This window comes from Ailuropoda melanoleuca, chromosome 18 (assembly GCF_002007445.2).
Source record: "Ailuropoda melanoleuca isolate Jingjing chromosome 18, ASM200744v2, whole genome shotgun sequence".
NCBI classification, from domain to species: domain Eukaryota; kingdom Metazoa; phylum Chordata; class Mammalia; order Carnivora; family Ursidae; genus Ailuropoda; species Ailuropoda melanoleuca.
Window position 1 is genome coordinate 20,020,237 of NC_048235.1, and position 24,898 is coordinate 20,045,134.

General features: G+C 38.4%; 1 long non-coding RNA gene across 10 annotated transcripts in view; it reads left to right on the forward strand.

The window, feature by feature from the left end:
• LOC105241731 overlaps nt 1–24,311 on the forward strand; it is a 246,563-nt gene extending 222,252 nt beyond the window's left edge. For 9 of the 10 annotated variants that reach the window (XR_004621896.1, XR_004621897.1, XR_004621898.1 and 6 more), the window contains one exon: nt 6,945–9,523. This is a non-coding gene — a long non-coding RNA (uncharacterized LOC105241731). Of the gene's footprint in view, nt 1–6,944; nt 9,524–22,759; nt 22,857–22,949 lie in introns of those variants that run through there. The other variant, XR_002144474.2, reaches the window with a different exon arrangement.
• Nucleotides 24,312–24,898: the final 587 nt, after the last annotated feature.

The window sequence follows — 24,898 nt, forward strand, 5'->3', positions numbered from 1 at the left end:
ACTTTACATCGGAATCTGGGGATGTACTGTATGGTGATTAACATAATATAATAAAATAAAAAAAAAGAAGACACTATATCCCAAAATTGCAAAGAAATCATAACTTATGTATTTATCAAGATNCAAAGAAATCATAACTTATGTATTTATCAAGATAAAATTGAATAGAGTGAAAAATGGGCTAGTATGGGGTATAAATCTATAAAACATATATGTGAAAAAGAAAAGTTAAGAAGCAACTTAAAAACATAGGTTGGGAAATATGAATCTATTTGAAATGGGAGCGGGGTTAAAAAAATAAATAAAAGAAACTAATAAAGAAATGTAAAATTTAGCCTGAAGTATATGCAAGTCATGAGGGAACACCTGGAGCTCCCTTATTATTTTCCCCTGGTGCTGGAGTTTTACAGTCCTGTGAGAAATAAGCTTAAGTTTATTCACCTGTTCTTGCAGTCTGTCTTCTGGGGGAGGGGCCTGCCAATCGGCTTCTCAGTGAGCCTGGGTGCAGTTGCCCCATCCCTTGTCAGGGGGATGGGCTTAATGTGAGCCGGTTGGCTGCAGGGCTTTTGTTCCCTGGTGTCTTTCCGCTTCTCTTTAGAGGGCCAGAGCGAACATGGCCATGCAGGAATCTCCGGCCCAGAGCCGCAATGTCATGGTCTACCTCCCTCAACACATCCTCCAGGTCATCCATCTCTGCCCTGGTCCCTACCAAACTCCACAGATTTGCGCATCTTCTGGGGGAGGGGCATGTTGCATCGATTCTCAAATTTCTTTGCCCCACACGGAATTGCTCGCCTCTTGCCTGGGGCCATGCTAAGTGATCTGTTCTCTGTGGCTTTTGTTCCCTGGAGGCTTTCCTTGCAGGTTCAGAGGATGAGAATGAAAATGGTGGTCTCCCAATGTCTGGCCCTGGAGCCAAAAGTCTGGGATCCCACCCGTCTGTGAGCCCTCAGAGAAAAGCAGTCAGTTACACCTGTCTCCTCTGTCTCTGTCTGCACTCCATTCTCACCCGGCCTGTGGCCAAGCGTTTGGGTCTCAGGCACGTGACCCCGTTTGGAGTCTCCAAACCCAGCAGATTCCTGTGGTGTGCTCCTGCACAGCTCCTCCTGGGGCCCAACTGTGCCTCAGATCATGGTTTATGGCTGCCCCAAGGTGAGAGCCCACTCCTGGGCTTGCTCTTTGCAGCTGGTTTCCCTGATCTGATACCTGGACCTCTGCCACGCTAAGGCACCCCCGGTCTTCCTGTGACCCTGAGGATCCTGAGACCACACTGTCCCAGTGAGGTTTCCACCTCCTGCTTAGCTGTCTGAGTGAGGTCCTTCAGAAGAGCAGACTTCCAAAAGTTCCGATTTTGTGCTCTTCTGCTCTATCACTTGCTGGTAGCCAGCTGACGGAGGCTCCCTACCCCTGCAGTCTATCTTCCCATGTATCACCTTGGATTCACTTCTCTGCACCTCCTACCTTGTGGAAAATGGTCACTTTTCTGTTTATAGAATTGCAGCTATTCTTTTCTTCCATCTCTAGTTGGGTTCAGAGGTGTTCAGAACGGTTTGATAGATATCTAGGTGAATTCCTGGGACCAGACAAAATTAAGGTCTCCTACTCCTCTGCCATCTTGGACTCCTCTTTATTTTATTTTTTTTTAAGATTTTATTTATCTGCAAGCATGAGCAGGGGGTGGTGGGGGAGGGGGACAGAGGGAGAAGCAGATTCTCTGCTGAGCTGGGAGCTGGACTCAGGGCTTGATCCCAGGACTCTGAGTTTAGGACCTGAGCCGAAGTCAGACGCTTAACCAACTGAGCCACACAGGCACCCCTCTTCTTGGCTTTTGATACGTGACTATCAATATCCTAAATGATAACAATAGTAAAAAAGTTAAATAATACCTCTCACATTTACAGCCTTCTTGACCATCCAGCTATTCATTTTGTCTTAAAAATGTTTTCTACACTAGACCTTAAGAACTTTGAAGTGAATGAGACCCTGACATCAAGTGACTGCAGTGTGCTGGCAGGGACCAGTCATGAAAAGAAATATGTATAATGGATAATACAAATAAATATGGAGAAGGACACTCTCTGTCTTTGGAATGTGCAGGATGGAGAGATTAATCCCTCCTGAGTTAGGAATGAGAATGCTAGAGAAAATTGTATCTTCACCAGATCATGTTTTGTTCTTTTGATTTTGGCATCTAAGTCCAGCTCTCTTCTCACCTGAGTGCTTTCTAAAAGTCAAATTATTACAAAGATATTCTGAATATAGTAAATAAAATATCATGATCTGTTGCCAATGGTTACATCTCGGGGGGGGGACAGGGGNGATCTGTTGCCAATGATTACATCTCGGGGGGGGACGGGTTATTGAGATAATTTATGCAGTTTCCCCCAAAATTCTTATCCCTAGGAATGCTATTACTGGCCAGTTCCTCAAGCCCTGTGGATTTTATTAGGTGTCCTGGTCATAAGCAAGCATAGTAGCTTTGCACAAAGCCACTCAATTCTGATGGCTCAGAAAGTCTGATAACAGTGCTCGTCAGAATCATCCTCAAATGTGTGGTTGTGACCAGGAATGAGATTTGTGTGCATTAACTTTCATCACTGATACAGCTGTCATCAAAAAAAACAGGAAAGGAGAGGGAGAAATGAGACAGAAATAAGCACTGCACGTACATCATTGTTTTAAACTCCCCAAATGCCCATGCAAATTTGGTATTGTTATCATAGTGCTACAGAAAGGAAAGCATCATTTAAGCAATAAAATAATTTATAAGTGACATAGAGTAAATGAGCGGCAAGGGCAAAACTGGAATAGAAAGCAGGGGATTCCAACTGAAAGCCTCTTCCCAGGACCTTGGCACCGCCTTGCCTCTAAAGTGGCAGTAAATCCATGTGAAGAGCCCAATCCTGCAGTGAATCTGTGAAATCTGTTGATAAAGTATCCGNGCAGGTTCAGAGGATGAGAATGAAAATGGTGGTCTCCCAATGTCTGGCCCTGGAGCCAAAAGTCTGGGATCCCACCCGTCTGTGAGCCCTCAGAGAAAAGCAGTCAGTTACACCTGTCTCCTCTGTCTCTGTCTGCACTCCATTCTCACCCGGCCTGTGGCCAAGCGTTTGGGTCTCAGGCACGTGACCCCGTTTGGAGTCTCCAAACCCAGCAGATTCCTGTGGTGTGCTCCTGCACAGCTCCTCCTGGGGCCCAACTGTGCCTCAGATCATGGTTTATGGCTGCCCCAAGGGGAGAGCCCACTCCTGGGCTCGCTCTTTGCAGCTGGTTTCCCTGATCTGATACCTGGGACCTCTGCCACGCTAAGGCACCCCCGGTCTTCCTGTGACCCTGAGGATCCTGAGACCACACTGTCCCAGTGAGGGTTCCACCTCCTGCTTAGCTGTCTGAGTGAGGTCCCTCAGAAGAGCAGACTTCCAAAAGTTCCGATTTTGTGCTCTTCTGCTCTATCACTTGCTGGTAGCCAGCTGACGGAGGCTCCCTACCCCTGCAGTCTATCTTCCCATGTATCACCTTGGATTCACTTCTCTGCACCTCCTACCTTGTGGAAAATGGTCACTTTTCTGTTTATAGAATTGCAGCTATTCTTTTCTTCCATCTCTAGTTGGGTTCAGAGGTGTTCAGAACGGTTTGATAGATATCTAGGTGAATTCCTGGGACCAGACAAAATTAAGGTCTCCTACTCCTCTGCCATCTTGGACTCCTCTTTATTTTATTTTTTTTTAAGATTTTATTTATCTGCAAGCATGAGCAGGGGGTGGTGGGGGAGGGGGACAGAGGGAGAAGCAGATTCTCTGCTGAGCTGGGAGCTGGACTCAGGGCTTGATCCCAGGACTCTGAGTTTAGGACCTGAGCCGAAGTCAGACGCTTAACCAACTGAGCCACACAGGCACCCCTCTTCTTGGCTTTTGATACATGACTATCAATATCCTAAATGATAACAATAGTAAAAAAGTTAAATAATACCTCTCACATTTACAGCCTTCTTGACCATCCAGCTATTCATTTTGTCTTAAAAATGTTTTCTACACTAGACCTTAAGAACTTTGAAGTGAATGAGACCCTGACATCAAGTGACTGCAGTGTGCTGGCAGGGACCAGTCATGAAAAGAAATATGTATAATGGATAATACAAATAAATATGGAGAAGGACACTCTCTGTCTTTGGAATGTGCAGGATGGAGAGATTAATCCCTCCTGAGTTAGGAATGAGAATGCTAGAGAAAATTGTATCTTCACCAGATCATGTTTTGTTCTTTTGATTTTGGCATCTAAGTCCAGCTCTCTTCTCACCTGAGTGCTTTCTAAAAGTCAAATTATTACAAAGATATTCTGAATATAGTAAATAAAATATCATGATCTGTTGCCAATGATTACATCTCGGGGGGGGACGGGTTATTGAGATAATTTATGCAGTTTCCCCCAAAATTCTTATCCCTAGGAATGCTATTACTGGCCAGTTCCTCAAGCCCTGTGGATTTTATTAGGTGTCCTGGTCATAAGCAAGCATAGTAGCTTTGCACAAAGCCACTCAATTCTGATGGCTCAGAAAGTCTGATAACAGTGCTCGTCAGAATCATCCTCAAATGTGTGGTTGTGACCAGGAATGAGATTTGTGTGCATTAACTTTCATCACCGATACAGCTGTCATCAAAAAAAACAGGAAAGGAGAGGGAGAAATGAGACAGAAATAAGCACTGCACGTACATCATTGTTTTAAACTCCACAAATGCCCATGCAAATTTGGTATTGTTATCATAGTGCTACAGAAAGGAAAGTATCATTTAAGCAATAAAATAATTTATAAGTGACATAGAGTAAATGAGCGGCAAGGACAAAACTGGAATAGAAAGCAGGGGATTCCAACTGAAAGCCTCTTCCCAGGACCTTGGCACCGCCTTGCCTCCAAAGTGGCAGTAAATCCATGTGAAGAGCCCAATCCTGCAGTGAATCTGTGAAATCTGTTGATAAAGTATCCTGTCGATGCCATTGCCAGCCTTCTACATTTCCATGTATTTGTCTATAGAATAACTTTGCTGAATTGACATTATTCCAATGGCATACATTTTTCATAGTAAAGCCAACTGACTATCCATGAATATCTAAAACTCAATGCCATCCTGAGTGTCCAATGCCAACACATCTTTGTAGCCCAATGAAGAATAATGTGTTGCTAAACTCTTTTAGGTGATTCAGATAAGGTTTGGGAAGTTTAAGCACCTTGCTCAAGATTACATAGCTACCAAGTGACAGAACTCACAAAATGTTAGATTCCAAAGTCTATGCTCTTTCCAGGCTATTACACATCCTCATTTGCTACAGCAAATACGACAAATCAATACTTAAGCCAGTTATTACAAATAATAGAACTACTAACAGCAAATAAATTTGTATCAAGTTTTGAATAATCCTTTCACTTTCCTTTTTTAATGATTTATAGTTTATACATAAAGGGAAAGTGTGTTTTGTTTTTTTCTGTTTTGTTTTTGTGTTTTTGTTTTTGTTTTAATCACCAACCTGAGTAGAGACCACAGAAACTTGTAGAACACATTCACAAGTTCAAAATCTGGGACTCANCTCTTTCCAGGCTATTACACATCCTCATTTGCTACAGCAAATACGACAAATCAATACTTAAGCCAGTTATTATAAATAATAGAACTACTAACAGCAAATAAATTTGTATCAAGTTTTGAATAATCCTTTCATTTTCCTTTTTTAATGATTTATAGTTTATACATAAAGGGAAAGTGTGTTTTGTTTTGTTCTGTTTTGTTTTTGTGTTTTTGTTTTTGTTTTAATCACCAACCTGAGTAGAGACCACAGAAGCTTGAACACATTCACAAGTTCAAAATCTGGGACTCAGGTGGATGAAAGGAAAATTTTGATCCATGAAGCAGCTTATCCACATTCAAGGACATCTAGTAAGCATGACTGCTTTCATGTTTACTGATGAAGTAATTTGTCAGGTGAAAAATGTGAGCTTCCTTTGCACCTGGCTGTTCTTTGGAGTTCCGCCTGCTTGGAAGTCCTCTTCAAATCAGAGTAAGGAAATATACCTTACACATAAATCAATCTGTGGACCTTGCTAAACAATTTTTGCCTTTGGGTTCTCATATAGCATTAGGAAAATTGAAACAGTTCAATAACCTTATTTCTTTTCAAATAATTTACATTTTAAGCTGATTTGGAGAATTTCCTTGTGCCAGTTCAGTTCAGTAAGGTCCAAGAGCCAAAGATGAGAGCGTCAGGGATATCTTTTCTCATGGACCAGAGCGGACGTGAAGGTAGGGACTCCTGAATCACAAATTTACCCTGCCACCCCTCTAAGGCAGGCTGTGCAGAGTCGACCTTAATATAAGGTTGAGTTAATAAATCTCAGATTAGTTTTTCTTGTGATCTAAAAATGCCACAGAAATTTGTATTTGTGTAAAATGAAGAAGTAGGAAAGAACACAAGCTGTTCGTATATTAAAGTTTAAAGCTCTCATTTGTTGTAAGGTGATGTTTTCTGCAACCCTTTTACTATTATAATGGCGTGATTACTCTAAATGAAGATCATGTGCAGCAATAAATGGTAAAAATGACTACATAGACTATTTTTTTTATCCTTTTCTTCCATTGGGAAAATTTGTGCTAAATTTGTCCTTGTCCATTTCTCTATATAAAGGTAACATTAATATGATCTATTGCTCCATTAATGAGGGACACTTTGTTCAGAAATAGAACTCCATTATATATTTTTCGTTTGCTTATACAAACTCCAACAAAAGTAATTTGATGTTTTTTATTTCTCACTATAACATTTACGAAAAAGAAATAATTTTATTCAACCATGAATATGGATGAATAAAATTATTTTTTCCTCTCCGAAAAATAGGGGTGGCTGCACTATTATTTATTTCAAGGTCTTTCAACGCATCTTTTTTTATTTTCTTACAGAAACAGCTGTTGCTAGGTGACAATTCAATTGCTTGCTAACTACTTGAGGAAAAGGCCACGACAATATTTTACGTGAATTTATACTTCTACACCCTAAAATGAAGACGCGAACAATTATAATTGTGCTTAGGAGGAGACTGTGTTTCACTTGTTCTTCTTCCCCTTTTCCTGCCAACTCAGGCAGTCTGGGACATGGGAGGCAGTGATGGAAGGAGTCACATGGATTGACATGAGTGAAGCCTCAACGATAAGAAGTGTTCTCTGTGTAGCAGTTCAAGAGAGAATTCAGAATCCCACATCCTTACATTTATTGTGTATCTTAGTTCAGCAAAGTAGAGGACAGGCCCTCACTTGACCCCTAGTAACCAATGGCATCTGTCTATGAAATGTTGGCCAAATTAGAGGGACAGAGGGAAGTCAACTAAATCGTGGAAGAGGCATCTCTCAATCAAATTGAAAGCCCCCAGCAAGGTTTACTGAAGGTCAGCTGTGTTTAGAGCTGTGTAATGGGATGGAAGAAACAAAAGTATTGCTGACTTCATTTTTAAAAACTTGTTTGGAACACAAAGACCATTTTCTATAGATTTCTTGTACATAACAAAAACAACTTATTTGGTCCATAAATCGCCTGAAATAAAGTGTCTAGACAAAGAGTACTAGAAGCTCAACCTATCACAGATAACACGTGGGAGCATTTTTTTTTTAACAGAAGTGGAATTCTGTCCCCCCAAGCATAATGGTGACTCCAATGTCCTGAGAAAAGGAATCTAGGAGGATAAGGATCAGGGATGCACCCCCAGAGGATCAAAGGGTAAGAAGTTGTACAAAAAGCTAAGAACATGGCTTGTCCTAGGCAACTATCTAGACAGAGCATTCCTTTTCTTATAACTTTCCATGATGGACTTGGCTTCCTCCCTTCCTGCTGGCAATTATAGCAGAGAGAACTATAGCAAGATCAGAGAACTGACTTTGGGGCCAGACTGAGTTTTCATCCTGTTGCTTAATATCTGTATAATTTGGGGCAAGTTTCTTAGTCCTTCTGTGCCTCAGTTTCTACATCTATAAAATAGTAATAATAACACCCACTTTATTAGATTATTGTGGTGATTGAGTCATACCTAGAAAATGCTTATTACATTGTTTGGCGTATTTTTGGCACTTCCCATCTTGTCACCTCAATCAATACCAAAAACAAATGTTTAATTCTCTTTCTTTTTTTTAAGACATGGTAGATAAAAACAAAGTCATACATGGATTATTTATTTTTTACATGAATTTTTTTAAAGACAAATTTTTACTATACTCTTAGTGGTAAGGAGATGAGGCTTGAGCTAGAGTCCTGGCATATTTGATACAGCAAATCAGATTTGAGTCGAGCATAGGGTCAGGAGAATGAAGTAGAATAGATGGGGTGGAGCTGGGGGTCATTACTAGAAATAGAGAACCAACAGCAGAGGTGCAGGATAAGGAAAAAAGAAATGAGGGCTTTGATTTTCCATTCCCTTATCCTCACCACCACCTGAATGGTCAGCATATCTTCCTTGGGGCAGTGTTGGGGTGAGGCGAGAAAGAGGAACCCAGGTGGTAGGTTCCAAGGCAAAGTAAGTGAGGGGTGACATGGAGGCATAAAACGCCTTGTACTTAAAAGAAAATGGAATTAAAAGGGTGAGAAGGAAGCAACATTCAGAGCCCAAGGAGTTTTAAGAGTAGTTGTAGTGATGAGCAGAGAAGACAATCCTATGGCTATCTGCCATTCAAGTGGCCTTTTATTCATAAGAGTCATGACCACCTGGATTATAACATGTTGAAACTTGCTATTCCTAAAATAATATCTTGCAGAGGAAGTCATAATATAAAATGAATTACATGATAAACTTTGAGACAAGAGAGATTTGTAATATGAACCAAGATGTTTAAAGAATATTCCATGGAGTGGTGGTGTTTAAACTAGGTTATAATAAAAGAATTCTATATGTGTGAACCAGACTCACAAGGTAGGGTTTTCATGTTATATTTAGGAAGACCGAGAAACATTGAGTGAAATTCAGAATGATCAGGGTGACATTGAAGAGATCCTTGAACACCAAGATGAAGGTTTCAAAAGACAACTCTGCACAATAGAAAGTTGCTAAAGTATGAAGAAATCATAAATGCACTGCCTCAAGGACATAACTCATTGTCATGGAAAGGCTAGGCCAGAAGAAGGAGATGCTAGAAATCTGTGCTATGACAGAGCAATCGGGAAGCTAATAATATAATACTACCTATAGAAATGGAGAAAGTGGGTCTATCCAAGAAGTTGGAGAAATGTAGAAATGAAGTTAGTTAACTTTGAACTGAGACAATGAAGGACTATAGTTGCAGTATTAGGCTATGGAGTCAGAATGATGAAGGTTCAGTCCCCTAAGCAGGCTGCTCACCTGTCCAGTGTGTTTGGGAAATTATGTAAACCTCTCTAAGTAGTTTCTTTGTCTATAAAATGAGGATGAGAACATGTGCCTCACAGTTCTGTGTATGTTAAAATACTACTTTTAAATAATTCACTATTGTCTCTGATCGTAATAAACTATTCAAAGATATTTATCATCACATCATTATAATTTCCATAAAAGAATTTTATTATATTGTTTCTTTCTCTTGAACGTAAGACCTACAAGAGCAGGGATTTTGTCTGCTTTTCCATTGATGTATCCCCAGCACCTAGAATAGTGTCAGAAACATAGCAGATGGTCACTAAATAAATAGGTTCAAGAAACTATCATTATAATTTGACATTGGAAGCTGAAAAAAATAACACAGCTTTGGCCAAAAGAGATAAGTAGAAAGAGGAAGCTACATTGGAGGCCAGGTGATGAAACCTGGTTTTAGATCATTAATTTTGAGGTGCTATTAAAGTGTTGCTTTCTAGCAAGCACTACCCACCTCCTTATACATTTTATACCTGTTTACCAGAAACAATCAGTGAACCCACTTTAGTCACTAATATAAAGACGTAGAATGTGGGAGGAATATGCTTGCCAGCTCTCGGTACTCAGAAAGGAACGAACTTTCCCAGAGTATGGGAGCCGTATTTGATAACAATAGGAATACAGAGAACAGGAATTCCAAGAGGGTTTCAATTCAGAAAAGCTAGAAATGAAACTGACCTGTTTCTGAAGATTATCTGGCCTTTTCTGTTGCTCACAATACACAGAGCACTCTTTTATTTATTTTTGTCTCAGTATTATCTCAAAAGTTATTTAAAATTCTTTTTACAGTATCCTTTTAAAATTAGTTGGTTATCATTCACTTCCATTTCTTGCTAAATCGTTCCATTTCATTCTTTTAATTAATGATGGTTGACAGTCTTGGGCAGACAAACCGAAATTTTTAAAGAACCAATAATAATTCATGGTTATTGAATTGAAAGGGGGGAGAGAGTTGATGAGCCCAAACCTCTTCACACAGTGATAAGATTGAAAATAACATTAGGAACGAGCAAATTAAAATAATATTTGAGCAATGGGTATGTTAATAGACTAATACCACTAGTGAGCTAAATAAGTAGGAAATAATTATATAAATGTCAGCAAACAAAACATATTACATAATGAATAATACAGCTCAACTGGAATAGCCATTTGTACAATCAGCTATGGGAGAACAAGCCCAAAATAGAAAGATTTACTGAGAACAAATATTCCCTTTGAGGATATAGACGCTGCAACAACTTTTCTGCCTGAAACGTGACACGCCTTCTATGGATACCAACTCTACGTAAGAATCACTGATTTAATATTTAATTTCCTAGTTTCAGAGTACCATAAACCTAATTGAGCGAGACAGGTTAAATTGGACATTTCAGAGACGTAATGTTTGAAAAACAAGCCATGGCCCAAAAGGATTGGCTGGAGCTAACAGTTTGATGAATCACCGCCAGCGCCGTGATAGGACAAAGATAGTAGGTGTTGAAATAGAGGCCCCAAGGACACAGAGGAATTTGAAGTTGAATGGTATCAAATGTTTCCTTTAATGGAAAACAGCTTGGACAGAATGCTTTAAGCACTCTGGCTTCGTTATTGCTGCTTCCTTGAAACCTTGTCTTGCGTTCCTTTACCACTTTGAAGCACCATGTGCCCCTCTCTGGAGGTCGGCCCTGAGGTGAGACCCACAAAGTCGGCTTTCAAGTTCTTTGGCTTTCCTTCGTTAGGTTTCAACCCAGGAGAAGGCCACGGAAACAGAACAGTTCTCTGTGATGGGGGGACAGCCGAGTCTGTCTGCTGATGGGCACTGCGCGGGGTTCCTTAGAACCCGGTTCCGATGCAGTTTTCTTTGTCCTTCTCCTGCCAGCCCTCCAGCAGGGTTTGCAAGTTTGAGAGGGAGGCCGAAAGACGCAGAGGACTCTGGTCAAGGATGCCCAGCTGAAAGCACACTCTGTTGTAGTAGAAATTGTACCTCCTCGTGGATTTCTTTGATTTAGGCTTTATACATGTACTTTATGTCCTACAGATTTAACATAATACCTGTCCCCAGCACCAAGTGTGCTTAATTATTAGGTCCACCATGTGGAAACGCTCCTGCTTGGAAACAGTGGATCTTTATAAGAAAGGTATATATCGTTCATTAAATGAATTCCTGGGTGATAGCATTTCTACATGGGAAGTCCGCTCTCTGAAATAAATGTTATTCTTAATGCATGATTTTAGTAATGCATATAATATAATCACCCCCAAATATTTTGATATAAGTAGACTACAATATAGTTTTTTAAATGCCCCAAACTAAATGTTCACACCTTTACCCAATGGAATACCTTTGATTTTTAAGTCCAAGAGGCTGTTACGTAAATCTGAAATATTCTGTATCCCTATTACTAATTAGATGGTAAGGATTTTAACTCTTCATTAAAGAGTGTTCTGGGCATGTAAGTGATACAGAAACACCTATGGCAATCTCTGCCTAGAAGAAATTTTCCACTGAGGTAAAGAAGTAAGACTTGAAATAAGAGAAAATACCATAAGATAGTCTGTGAGGTGAAGTGCTAAGTAAGTTCGGAATTTAAAACAGGAAGTATCTTAGCAAATCGTGCAGCCTCCTTGCTTTATAGAATATAAATGTTAGTCCCAGAGAAGTTATCTCCACAGGAACACAGAAATCGACTCAAACCAAAAGTCTCCTAATTCCAAGTCGAGGGCCCTTTACTCCAGCCTCACTATCACACTCCTGTCACAGCAGAGGATTAAAGCAGGCACTTGATCCGTGACCACTGAGGTGCCAGGGAAGCTGGCTTTCTGCAGTTGACCACAGACAGGGCATGAACTTAACTTCGCTTATGGAGAAGCGAAGGATGACCATGCAAGAGGCCAGGATTGACACGGAGAAGTAAGAGGAATGTTCCCAGCACCCACCTACCGTAAGCTGTGGAGACAGCAAAGAAAGAAAAAAAGCAAGTTGACAAGTATAGTCTGTCCACTGTGTCCCACCATACTGACTGGTGCTTTGTATGCAGCAGTCCTATTTGCTGGATGAAAGGCTCACTGATCTCATTTATTTCCTCATAGTTCTGCAAGGTGTGGTTATTCCTCCCTTCAGTAAGGACCGTGAGGCTATTCACTCCATCTGCAAATGTGCACTCATTCTCTATTGAGTAGAAGATCTGTGTTAGACGTAACGGTATAGAAAAGCCTCTAATTCCCTACTCAGGAAGTAGACATAGTGGAGATTGAACCTTGATATTTGCATGTGCACTCTGCCTCTGAGCTTTATTTTACACACTCAGAGAAGTTATCTAACTTTTTAAAGATCACATAGCTTAAAAGTGGAAGTTAGCTTTCCAAATCAAAGCTTTTAAAAAATACTTTAAAATTCCTACTCTTCCCATTACAGTTCACAGCCTGCCATGTGGGAGGACAGCTGAGAAAATAGTGTCATCTAGGTAGAGTCAATTTTGGTTAGAAAATGCACTTGAGAAGGACGGAAGTCAATGCGGATAGGAGCACAGAGCAGAGAAAGAGGTCGTCTGTGTATACTCTGTGTTCAAGACAAGGACACAGGGACAGCTGTTTAAGTGGATTCCGATCCAAGTACTTTGAGAGATCTGCACCGAGAGAGAATGTTGGAAAATCAGAAGCAGCCAAAAGAGGAATGGATACTCTATCCAGCAGACCAAAAGGAATTAAAGAGATGTGAATTGAATATACTTCTTTACTGCAGAATTCATGCAAAAACACACTCTCTTTTCCCCTGTCTCATACATAGCTTCACATGAATCCTGAACCCTATGGTTTATAATTTCTTCCTGCTTCTCCCTTATACCTCCAATCCCTCACAATATATGCAGACCACTCCAGAAATGTCTTTGAAATCCATGGGACAGAATAGTGGTATGAGGAAGTATCTAATTTTCAAAAATCGCAGGTCTTATTCTGTGCTTGGTGTAAATGGGGGTTTACACTGAGGTATCCCAGAGATCTTCTTAGGGAACAGGGCCTTCTCCTGAGAGCAGGGCCATCTGTGTGGCCTCAGGGCAGCAGGACACACATATTATGGAATCTTTTTTCCTTCTGGCTTAAATTTGTGGTTTTACAGGCTGTCTGCTGATATGTACCATGATTGATTGAGTGAAGCACTCTTTAGAAATTGAGGCATGTGAACTTGTGTTGGATAAGTAAATGCATGAATCTCAATCTTTCTACCTGAAAGAACTACCATGAAAAAGTAGAATTATCCTGCAAGCAGTTTTGTAACTCTTACAGATAAATCCTAACAACACTGACTTATAATGTTTGCGTATGCACATGCCTATAGTGAAAAAGGTGAAGTGGCTAAGAGTGAAGGGCTTGTGGCTCTCGTTTACTTTTCCAGACTCCTAGAGCAGAACAAAATACTGCTCCCCCCTAAAAAATGACAACTCAAGACTTCAAATGGATCAGTTGTTTTACGGGATCCAAAACACTGCCTGTGCCCTGAGAAAATGTGATTAAAATATTAGACTGTAAAAAAAACACAGAAACTTTAAATGTTGTAGACTGAAGGGCAATGTTAGAAATGACCTGGTTCGGTGGTTAACTTTTACGGGGAGAAGAGAAGAGAATCTAAGGTAATTTTGGAAATCACTCCCTAAAAAAATACACATATGCATATTAATTTTTAGTAAGTTTGCATATAATTTTAGAAAGTGCAAGGATTTCTTTATCCCTGCTATCAAACTAAGAACTCCTGAGCTGGTGGAACCCTCAATGAAATTAAAACCTCATTTTTCAGAGATCAAGTGCCTTTCCCAGGATCACATGGCTAACTGGTGTTGGAGCAGGGCAAGAACGATGTAGCTCATACTTAACCCTCATCTGATTAGAGTTACCACCCAAATTACAGGAAGTCATCACTTGAGGGATTTAAAATTACCTAATAAAGTTTACCATCAGGTTTTTTCTTGTTTTTGTAATTCAAGATTATGCCCTAATGGCACCACTAATAACTTTCTAGAGGAATTCAAATTAAAAGATATTTAATTAGGTTTACTATTTCCATTTCATAAACTGCATTTTCTGATCTGCTGTTTCCCTGGTACTTTTAATATTTTTTTCTTGTGATTTTGAAATGTCGGGGTAATATATCACTTTAAGGGGTTGTAGAAAAAATTTAAGACCACTCATGATATGCCAAGGGTAGTTCTCAGGGTATCAGATATTCCTACTATCTGATTATTATGTTAAAGTAAAATGAGATTCTAGAATAAGTAGGCTTTAAAGTATCTGAGCTATATCACTTGTATTGAAATTCATAGGATGGTAATCTAAAGTTAGTGTTGTTAGGTGTTCTGATGAGGTGGGCATGTTTATCTTAACACCTTAACACAGAGATTTCAAGAATGACTTAGGACTAGTAGATAACTGGAGGTCATAAACTTATGTGTCATTTAAATAACAGATTATCAATGTAACAATATGTAGCCATTATTGCTTTGTTATTTAACAACATCAACAAGCAGAAAAGAAGTGACATAGTTCTCAATTATGGGTACGTGGTCTGCCTCCAATTTCACTCCTCTCTCTTCGGACAGCACTTGTCTCCTCAGACATCACACATTCCCTGTCCTTTCCCTGTCATGGAGGGTTCTGCTACATTAGCAAAGAAAAGGGAAAGAGGGATCGCAGCTGCTTAGAGAATAATTTGGGAAAATGATAAACTTACAGATTCACTGAAATTGATTAGGACATTTGAGAAGGTATAGCTAATGGATTTGTTAGATATCAGATGTCTCTTTTATCTCCCAATAAACCAGAGATTGACTTACTAAACACAAATATTTCACACAGTGCTTAAGATAGGATTATCCCGAGACTTTATGCAATATTTATGAGATTTGAGTAACAGTTCAGGACAGATCTTATGTATACATCATATCTTCAAGGGCAAAACCATGTCTCATAAGACATTTCTGTGTCCTCAATATTCAGTGTGAAGTCTGGCACATAATAGAATAAAACTTTGTTTTGTATCTTTAAGATATGTATTTTATATCTATCTGTATAAAAAAGGTGTGTTGAACTGGTGCTTACCTATATGTCGAGTGATTTTTGAGCGGTTCTAGGAAGGTTCTGCTGTCAGATTTCTCTCTTCTGTGCTTCAGAATCAGAGCCTCCATTCCTGTAGAGTCACTCTCTTTCTAGAGAGGACTTGTTCACATTCTATATTCGAGAACAAAGGTTTTTATCCCTCTCCTAGGAGGGAGGAGGGGCAGTTATCTTGCTCCCCATATGAGCTCTGAGATTCATAATTTCAGGGCTTCTATTGTACATACAAATCCCACTATTGGCTACACGATATCTGCCCTCCTCATGTCTCCCTGTGAGGGAGTAGAAATAGGAAACTGTTGCTAAAATCACCAATAAGTAAATAATCAGTTTGCCTCTGATGCAGAAAGCTTGCGGTTACTGTTAGGATATAATAAATACATGTAGATTTTAAAAATGTATCAAGCTTTATTATGTTCTAGTTACTGTGCTAAGTGATCTGTGTACAATATCATATTTAATCTTTGCAATAACCATATGAGTAGGTATTAGAATTGATTTATAGATGAAGAGACTGAGGATCAGAACTAAAAAGCAATCAGCCCAAGGTCACGCTGCTCTTATTTAGTTGGGATGAACTGCTAACCAAAGTCAGACTGACTCTTAATCACTAGGATGTAGCTTCTTGAGGCCAGAGATTTTATCTATTTCATTCATCAGTGAATGCCTAATGCCTAGAAAAGTGCTTGGCACTCAGTAGGTGCTCAGTAAACATTTGTTGAATGATTGCTTTACTGCTGTCAGGAGTTCAGAATGTGGGTAACATTCTTATCAGTTAAATCTCAAGTGGCAAGTCACTGACAGAGCCATCTTATGGGATAATGATTTAACTTAATTATGCAGTTGTTATAGGTTATAAAAAACAGATTATAAAGTATTCAGGACCTTAAAATAAGCCACAGATAGAAAATGCTCAGATTTTTTATAGATAGTTTGTGTGTAAACTGAATTCACTACAATGGAGTACAGGAAAAGCATTTGTGTTACACACCCAACAAAAGAACAGTGTTGTCTCCTAACAGAACAGAGATTTCTTTCTTGGTGTAATGGTCAGTATAACAGTTTCCTAAGAAAGTAATAAAATTTAGCTCAATTTATCTGGTTATATTAGAATACAACTTACATGAATAAAATTTACATACAAATAGAATGGAGGATTGTGACCTTGGGTAGTAAATTTATTTACTGCGTATTTCCATGTAATCCATTAATTACTACAATGGATTGTGTTAAAATATGTAATCCAATCCCCAGTCTGGTTAACCTATACAATACTGAGTTTGGACCTTTATCTTTTTGGACATACAGAAACTGAAACAAACTATTAAATTTTATTTGAATAATAAGATAGTTCTGTTCAATTTTAAGATTTACAGAAGCCAAAGAGCAGATGAACAATAAATTTGGATACTGCCTACATGGCTGTGATAATTAATGCCAAACTAGGGAACAACTTCAGCTAATGGAAAATATAAACAGAGGTTTTAATTGGATTAAAGGGACTCCTAGTGATGTTAATAATGGATTATGAAACACAAAAAATAAATGTCCTCTAGAAACCACTTTCAATAAAACAGTGGACCAAAAATGTTCTGCTTCAGCCTACCCCATATATGCACACTGCATTTGCCGTTAAATTAGTGACTTTACTTCTTGTTTATTGTATTATTAACTAAGCTCAGCGACCCACATTCATTTTTAATTATCACTTTACCATTGGTATCCTGTTGGATGTACAATTAATTTTGAAAGACAGAGACATGATTATTTCTTTCACGTAGAGAAAATCACGGACTTGATAAGATTTTCTCTGGATAAACAAGCAAAAATTATGACATTTGTTCTGATTCTTTTTGAGCTGATTTTTTTATCCTATCTTGTGAAAAGCTATTGACTGTTAACTAGAAATTAACCTTAAGGGACTTCAAAAAGTAGAAACCTATTTCACACTTCTTCTCTTTCATGTCTTATTACCACCTTCTTTCTATCTTATTACAATCTTCTGCTTTCACTGTATTTGCATTTTTAAATATAAAAATCTTAAACTCTTTACTCCTGGACTTAGAGTTTATATCTTACCAAATCTTTAAGATTTTCCATTCTTTGTTTCTGCTCTCCTGAATTTTGTTTTTTAAGTAAAGATTCCCATTGAATAACATGTCTACTTCCTGGGGCAGGAAATGGGTCAAACTTTGGGTCTGAAAATAGAGGAGATTCTATCACTCAAAAATCTGGAAAGAGAGGTGATGGGAGAAGGCTGTTCATAGTCATAATATATGGCCAAGTCTGGAAACTGAACATCTTGACATTATAATTGTGGCACTGGTTAAAAGAGAAATTATCTGAAACCGAGATGGCTTTTGATAATCTAACTGGGGTACAAAATGAACCAGACTGAGGTCACGTTGCTTGTATATCCCTAAAAATGCATGAAAGTATAAGTCCCAGAGGCAAGCGGCACACTCTAAGATGTTAAACCAAAATCCTTTGTCTACAATAACAGAGAAGGGTGCAAAGGATGGGGAAATATTTTCAGAGCACAAAAAATGGCTCTTTTAGAAAAGCACATTTGCAGGAGATGATCTTTTGATCTTGCAGGAGGCTGAGACAGAGACTTCATACTATGAACAACTATAGAGTTGACAATTCCACGCACCAGAGAAGTAACACTTAAAGAAATAATAAGTCATGTTTAAAATTCCTGCCATCTGGAACACAGTCCTATACTCTTCTTTTACATAAACTTCTGGTAAATATTTGCCTAAAGAAAAACTGATTTTATTTAAAAATGAATAATAAATAGAACCCAAAATAAGATATCAGCCACCATACAATGGAAAAAGAGGAGGGTTTAAAAAAAGCAAAAACAAATAGCTGGAAAAGAACACTCACCAGAAAATGGTTAAAAAGCAAATAAAAATTACAATAAAATGTTTTCCATGAACTAAGAAAATTAGTTAACTCTGAAGCAAGAATATTAAGGAAAGACAAAGAAATTCAGATAAGCGATAATAAGGCACCAGAAAAATATTAAATAGGAGCCAAACTGGCAGATCTCAGGAAGAAAGTAGAAGAAGAAAAAAATCATTGAACTAAAGGAGAAATTAGAAACAACTGAAAGGGGGCACATGGGTGGCTCAGTAGCTTATGTGTCTGCCTTTGGCTGAGGTCATGATCCCAGGTTCCTGGGATTGACCCACGGCAGGCTCCCAGCTCAGCAGCAAGTCTGCTTCTCCTTTTCCCTCTGCCTTTTCCCTGGCTTGTGCTCTCTCTTTCTCTCTCACTCACTTTCTCTCTCAAAGAAATAAATAAAATCTTTAAAAAAAAAAAAAAAAGAAAAAGAAACAACCAAAGGATAATTGATCAGTAACAGACATAGAAGAAAGAAAGAATCAGAGAAATCAAATGGAATTTAATACAGAATTTAAAAAGATAAGAGAAAATGATAGATATGAAAGACAGGCAAATGAAATCCATTATATATACAGCATACCTCAGAGATATCATGGGTTTGGTTCCAGACCATAGGGACAAAGCAAATATCACAGTAAAGCAAATCGAATGAATTTTTTGGCATCCCAGTGCATATAAAAGTTATGTTTATACTATATGGTCTCTTTAGTGTGCAATAGCTTTGTGTCTAAAAAAAGTGTATGCCTTAATTAAATAATGCTTTATTGCTAAAAATGCTAACCATTGTCTGAGCTTTCAGGAACTCATAACATTTTGGCTGGTGGGGGGTCTTGCCTTGATGTTGATGGCTGTTGACTAATCAGGCTGGTGTTTGCTGAAGTTTGAGGTGGCTGTGGCAATTTCTTAAAATAAGACAATAAAGTTTGCCACATCAATTGATTCTTCCTTTCATGTAAGATTTCTCTGTAGTGTGTGCTGCTATTTGATAACATTTTACTCACAGTAGAGCTTGTTTCAAATTTGGAGTCAATCCTTGCAAATTCTTCCACTCCTTTATCAACTAAGTTTATGGACTATTCCAAATTCTTTGTTGTCATTTCAACAAACTCCACAGCATCTTCACCAGGAGAAGATTCCATCTCAAGAAATCACTTTCTTTGCTCCTCCATAGAAGTGGCTCCTCATCCATCCCAAGTTTTATTATGCAATTGAGATAAGTCCCATCTTCAGACTCCACTTCTAATTCTGGTTCTCCACATCTGTAGTTACTTCTTCCACTGAAGTCTGGAACCCCTCCAAGTCATCCATGAGAGCTGGAATGAACTTCTTCCAAATTCCTGTTCATGTTGGTATTTTAACCTCTTTCCATGAATCATGAATGTTCTTAATGACATCTAGAATGGTGAATTCTTTCCAGAAGGTTTTTGATTTATTTTGTCTAGGTCTATCAGAGGAATCATTACCTATAGCAGCCTTGTGAAGGGTATTTCTTCAGTAATAATACTTGAGAGGTGAAATTACTCATTGATCCATCGGCTGCAGAATAGATGTTGTGTTAGCAGGCATGAAAACATTAATCTCATTGTACATCTCCATGAGAGTGTTTGGGTGATCACGTGCATTGTCATTGAGCATTGACATTTGAAAGGAACAATTTTTTTCCCCCCTGAGCAGTAGATTTCAACAGTGAGCTTAAAATATTTTGTAAACCATGTTGTAAACAGATGTGCTGTCATCCAGGTTTTGCTGTTCCATCTATAGAGCATAGGCAGAGTAGATTAAGTCTTAATTCCTAAGGGCCATATGATTTCTGAAATGGCAAATGAACATTGGCTTCAACTTAAAGCCACCAGCTGCATTAGCCCCTACCAAGAGTCATCTGAGCTTTGTAATATTATGTAAAAAAATAATAATAATACTAAAAAAATTTTTAAAAGGAAGTGCAATACTTGCCAAGTGCAATAAAGCAAAAATGAAAATTTAGAGAAAATTAATTTAAAAAACAGCATGAGTTGGAAGTTGTCATGATTTCTATTAGAACTGTATGCATCTTGCTTTTTTGTCAACATGGGAAACTACCATTTGAATATTTAGTGAACTTGTGTATTTAATTTCACTCCAACTTTTGTTTCTTTGGCTTCCCTTCCTCCCTCAGTGACAAAACAAATGGCACAAAAAGCTTTAATACACAAAGAAAGAAAGACAAAAGAAACAGCTTCCAGCCTAATAAGTTTGTTAGGCAGCCAGTGTCTAGCATGTTTGCCACCAAGATATAATAACTGGCAAAAGTTGTTCCACCTTCTGTCTCTGGTATCATAGTTTAGCTGAAACATCAAACATTAGATATTACTTTAAATACTTAAATATTTTTGTAAGGAAAGTATTTCCAGTTTGCTAACATTCTTTTTTGATTCAAAAGCAATAGTAAATGCATGCCTTTGTAATTCAGCTTCTCTAGTAAAGATGGGGGAAAAATCACAATTCTCATTTGTCCACTATTTAATAAAATAAAAGCTTGGTAGCACACTTCAGCCACTAGACAAATGTTGAGAGTAGCTTCTGAAATATATAGAGTCTAGTCAGTATCTCGAGTCTAATAGCAGTCTGTTAAACGGGAAAGGTAACTAGGACATTAGCTGAAGGGTCTAAGAGTATATAGGTACTTACTGATGTTAATATAAAACCTAATGGCACAAATTGCGGATTCAAAAATGGTTTTCAAATCTGTATTAGTTTCCTAGAGCTACCATAACAAAGTACCACAAACTGTATGGTTTAGAACAAAGAACTAGTCTCCCAGTTCTGGAGGCCAGAAGTCTCAATTCAAGTTGGCAGCAGGGCCATATTCCCTCAGAAGGCACTGGGGAAGGATCTGCCCCAGGCCTCTTGTGTAGTTCCTAGTAGCCTCACATGCTCCTATCTCCGTGTGTCTTCACATCATCTTCCCTCAGTGCATGTATGCCTTTGTGTCCAAATTTCCCCCTTTTTTATAAAAATAACAGTCACAACTTTGGCTTAGGGCCCACCCTAATGACCTCATTTTAACTTGATTGAGTCTATAAAGACCTGGTGTCCAATAAAGTCACACTCTGAGATATGAGCACTAGGATTTCAACATGTTTTGGGGGATACAATGCAGCCCACCATAGTCTACCCTCTGGCTCCCCAAAATTCATGCCCTTCCCACATGCAAAATATATTCACCATTCCCAACATCCTGGAAAGCTTTTGACATTCTTGCATCAAACTTCATTTAAGCATTATCAACAAAATCAACTCAAAGTCCCAAATCTCATCATCTAAATTATTCCAATTAACGATGGCGAGAACTAGGATATGATTCATCCTAGCCAAATGATTACTGTTTACTGATAAAACTTATGAGAAGCATTCTGGCTCTGGAAGAACTAAGTCCAAANGGAAAAACAAAGTCCAAAAAACAAAGGAAAAAAAAAAAAAAAAAAAAAAAGAGGTACAAATTAGCAAAATCTGGGGGTAAAATATTTTTTAAGTGCTGCAGTAGTGAAAACAGCAACAATTTAGAGCCAAAGCCCTAGAGATGAATACTTACCGTTTTCTAGTTCTCCAAAGGTATTTTACTTATATTAACCTAGAAACAAGATTTTATCTGTATAATAATCAGTAAAAAAATCATAATCTATCCTATGTATCTTAAGTAAGACATTATTCCTCCATAAATGGTATTTTTTTCAGTCTTACACAAGTTAGAATTTAGTGTTATGCAGGAGAGCTCATGCTTTTACAAATGCTCACACTGCTCATACTGAAAAGCCCAGTGAAGCTCCATCAGTTACAGAGAATCATAGAGAGGGGTGTATTCAGGATCCCTAAATTTGCCTTTGGATCAGATTGTGACAACAGACAGTAGTAATCAATGTTAGAAATGTGGAGAGGAAGTCAAAGGGAAAGACTGAATATACAAATGGATAATGGGCAGACCATATATAACAACAGAACTCTGACTACAGCATTTGCAACAATCAGCCTGGAATGGTCAGGACCTGGTCAAAGACTTGGACTTCCCTATTTTTTACCCCTACTTCCAACTCTGAACAAACCAGAAAAATCTCAATATGCTCCCCTAACCAATCACCTAAAATATGTCCTTTCTAGTTAATGCATCTCCAGCTTCCCCATGCCAACAGCTTTTCATCAGAGTACATTCAAATCCTTCCTTTATTTCACTATAAAGCTTTCGTACTTCTTTGCCTGCCTTTGAATCTCTGCCAAATGCAAGTGATGGTGGCTGACTTCTGTGCTATAGCAGTCTCTGAATAAATAGCCTCTGCTTGTTCTCATTTGGGTGATCTTCATTTATTCCCACAGAATCCTTCACCTTAAAAGCAGGAGAAAATGGCTCACATGAAAATCCAGACCTGGGATCATTTACTCTTAGTGCAGCAGGGCACAGCTGCCTACCCTGGTGAGTAGTGTTCACTAAACAGCACCATTATACTGATTTTTGTGTACCATTATGAAGCTAGAAGACCCTTATCTTTTGTATCTGTATTTTCAGGAAAGAACATGCTGAAAAAGAAATTTAAATGATTTTAAAAGCATAGAGAGAGCTAATCGGTATTCACTTGTCACATATTTGCTGTTTGGAAGATGAAGAATGATTATGGTTGAGGTGGAGCAGGGCAAATTCTATGAGTGTTCAAAATAATGTAAATGAGCCAGAGTAACTGCATACATTTCAAAATGCCCACTGTAGCTAAAAATGCCATCCTTCAAAATTACATTCTTAAGTGATCTCTAAAATCTTTTTAAAGGAAGCATGAATTCTGTTTAAACTCATCAATCAGGTATCACACTTATGCACTATAGACTCCAAGCTCAGTTCACAAGCCAAGATATCTGTACAGAGAAATACAATATGTGGTGGAAAATTTCATGCTGATGGAATATTTTACCCAGAACTAAAAACTGAATCACATCAGCAAAATTTCATTTTAATGTGTTCAAGTTTGTCCACAAATTTTCCCAGGCAAAGAAATTCATTAAGTGTTTTGAATGTTTTTGAAGAATTTTTTAAAACTCCTAAATGGTTCAGTAATTGATTACTAGGAATTATTTTATCAGAGTCATTAAAGAGAATGAACTTAAGATAAAATAGCTAAGGCCTTACCAACAAAAGACTAGTAAAAGGTACATAGGAGGTTCTCTCTGCCTTGTAGCCTAAATGTGTATATCTCCCACAGGATCTATAATATTTCAAGGCAAATATTTGTATATATGCCTGCCTTTTTGTAACAGATCTCAATTTCCTCAAGAATAAACACAGTACCTTATTAGTGCTTGAGTATCTCAGCACCTTGTTGCCAGACTAAAACATAGTAGGTACTTAATAAATGTGGAATGAGTGAATAAGTGAATGAATGAAATTGCCATTGTCTTTACTTCCCACCCTTGGCATCAACTATAATTTCTGGCAGTAGATACCATGAGTGCCTGAAAGGACATAAGAGGATGGCCATAGGATTTGGTAAAAACTGAGTTACCAGTCCAGGGAATATTAACCTTGAAACTTTAAGTGAATGAACTACAAAAATGTTGACTTCTGTCTCAAGTTTCTAGTTCTAGTGGAGAGGCAACCATACACTTGACCAAGACAGAAATGGCAATCTAAAGCAGATTTTGCCAACAGGTACTAAAATCTTTCATTCCAATTCAATAGAGGCAGGAAATACTATACTTTGGGAGAATTAGGAGATTGGCTTGAATTTGTGATGGAAATTCTGTTGACAATTTCATAGGAAAGAAACAGGACAGGTCCATAGATTTTAAAGGGCCCCAGCACAAAGACTGTACGTATTAAGCCTATTGGTTAACACTTACAATTTGCTGATAAACAGAACTACCTTAAGAAAATGTTGCTAAGGGGTGCCTGGGTGGCACAGCGGTTAAGCGTCTGCCTTCGGCTCAGGGCATGATCCTGACGTTGTGGGATCGAGCCCCATATCAGGCTTTTCTGCTGTGAGCCTGCTTCTTCCTCTCCCACTCCCCCTGCTTGTGTTCCCTCTCTCGCTGGCTGTCTGTATCTCTGTTGAATGAATAAATAAATAAAATCTTAAAAAAAAAAAGAAAATGTTGCTAGGTGTTAAGTATGTTTACTTACACTCTATATATGAACAGATGTTTGAAAGGACCTTATGGAGGAGACCATGGGGGTGATTCATGCATCACATAATAGTTGGACACCAAAATAACAAGACATCTTTCACTTCTGTGATTATTTATTTCCTTGAGACACCACAGTGATTCTCAGCTCAGCACTGCCATGAGTTAGGACCACCATGCACTTATTGACCCTCATCTTCCTCCTCTTTCTAAAAGACAAGGTTACACTTTACACTTAAAATACTTTCTTGTTCTCAAATTTTAAATTCTTTGAGAACCAAAGCTCTAACACAATAGAAAACATTGTTTCTTACATCTAATTTTCTTAATGCTGAGCCAATACAG